The 2,070-nt window shown below is 38.8% G+C and overlaps 1 pseudogene; it reads right to left on the reverse strand.

Annotated features, from left to right (window-relative positions):
• Positions 1-358: 358 nt before the first annotated feature.
• LOC130022706 (stathmin-like) lies at positions 359-1,250 on the reverse strand (annotated as a pseudogene).
• Positions 1,251-2,070: the final 820 nt, after the last annotated feature.

Genomic DNA, 2,070 nt, shown 5'->3' on the forward strand with positions numbered 1-2,070 from the left:
TTTCTGGAGTTTGAAATGGCTATTAAATAATTTGCAATGTAATTTTAGAATTCAGAAAGAATAGAAAGAAGACAGAAAAAAAGCTTGACATTGTCAGTCAGACAGATGTGGATTCAAATTTATATTAGTCTTTCCTCCGATTTTCCATTTGTCTTTTAATGCCTGTGTAATGTCTGAAACCTCAACTTTCTTAATGTGTGAAATAGAGCTAAACTAAATCTATGGTATTTCAATCAATCTTTATTTTTCTCTAGTTCTGAGAGATCACACCCAGATCTCATACATCAAAAGCGTAAGTATTTTTTTAGTACTGTGCAGCTTTATTATAATCATTCAAGTACAGTAGTGTCTGGTAAAACTGGAATGTAATTGGAATTTAAAAGTCAACAGATATTCAGCATCTAATAACAGTTTGAAATAAGCTACTACACACTCTTCACAGACATGTTTTCACAGAGCCAATACAGTACTAGCCATTAACTCAGTACACTAGGTAGAGAAGTAGAAAAGATGCTACAAGAAAAATAGCTACATTAGAAAGACTTCAACACTTCAGAAAATGAGTAAAACCCTTTTTATTTCTCTCCTTAGCCCCTAAAACAACATCATACAGTCTGATCTACCTATACAGTCCTACGTCAGCTTCTAGAATATTTGTCAGGAGGGCAAAAATAAAATGACACTGGCCAGTACAGTCTTTGGATATTTAGGAAGGGGAGGGGGAGAAGTCAGTTTTCAGAACAAATTAGTCAGCTTCAGTCTCATCAGCAGGATCTTTGGAGTCTTTGTTCTTCTGCACTTCTTCAACATGCTTGTCCTTCTCTAGCAAACGCTACAGTTTGGCAGCCATCTGTGTCTCTCAGTTTTCTTTATCGGCTTCCATTTTGTGGGTCAGTTTTTCTTCCGCCATTTTACTGAAGTTGTTGTTCTTTTCCATCGCTTTCCGAAACACTTCTTTCTCATGCTCTCGCTTCTAAGGAAGCTGCTTCAAGACTTCAGCTTCATGAGACTTGGCATCTTTCTTCTGCAGCTTCTCATTTCTTCTGAATCTCCTCCAGAGAAAGATTCTTCTTCTTTGGGGGGGAAGAGGGGGAATTCAGGGACAGATTCTTTTGATAGAGGGCTAAGAATCAGTTCAAAAGCCTGGCTGGAGGCACGGTTCTCCAATTCTTTCAGCTGGATATCAGAAGAAGCCATGGTGAAGAGAAGGCAAGAGACTGGCAGTGTACTCAATCCACTGGCAAGGAAAGCCCTGTCGGTCCGAGGCACCTGGCCACGATCTTATGAGTATTTATTAAGTCAAAATAAAATTTTAAGTTTCTAAATTAAATTTTTCTAAGTTTAAACAAGTTTGCCCTGGGGTCTCCTCCCATAGACTCTTGCCTCCACTTTGATGACCTTCATTCTGTGAAGGTGTGCATTTTTGTCATTGACCCACAGCTCCAGGCCTGTGTTTCTATGAATCTTAAATTAAGTAAAAATATTCAATGTTTTCTTTAATAATATTCAAAATAATACTCCACCAACTCCTTCGTATAGAAGATGGCACATTGAGGATCCCACATCCTATTGTCATCATTTTCAGATCCTCGCATCCCTTTCTTCTCCCATCTTCCTTTCTCTTCTTTCCTCCCTTCCTAATCTAGACTTCTCTCCCTCTTTTCTTCTTCATTCCTTGTGAGTTAAAAACAAAGTGTGACTGCAGGATGCATACGTTTGGTGGTGAGAACTGCCTCCCCACGCTTGTGGTGATGGACAAATGAGGAAACGGCCACAGACTGGGTCATTGACTAGTGACCGTTATTTCTTTTTCTCCCCTTCTCTCTTACAGTATAGTTATGTAGAAATCATGAAAGGTGGTGGTACACATAGGTGGGTTGAACATTATTAGAACAATAAACAGTAAAACAATGTTAAACCCCTTCTTTAGGAGAAATTCTTCTAGGAGACTAACTTGGGGACAAAATACCATCTGAGGGTTCAGAACTCTAGATTACTAACTAGGAGATCCACTCAAAGGCAGGATTCCATCTAGAGTGTACTGCTTTCTTATTTCCTTAGCTAGTAATC

This window comes from Sorex fumeus, unplaced genomic scaffold, assembly GCF_029834395.1.
Source record: "Sorex fumeus unplaced genomic scaffold, SorFum_2.1 ptg000020l, whole genome shotgun sequence".
In the NCBI taxonomy this organism is placed as follows: domain Eukaryota; kingdom Metazoa; phylum Chordata; class Mammalia; order Eulipotyphla; family Soricidae; genus Sorex; species Sorex fumeus.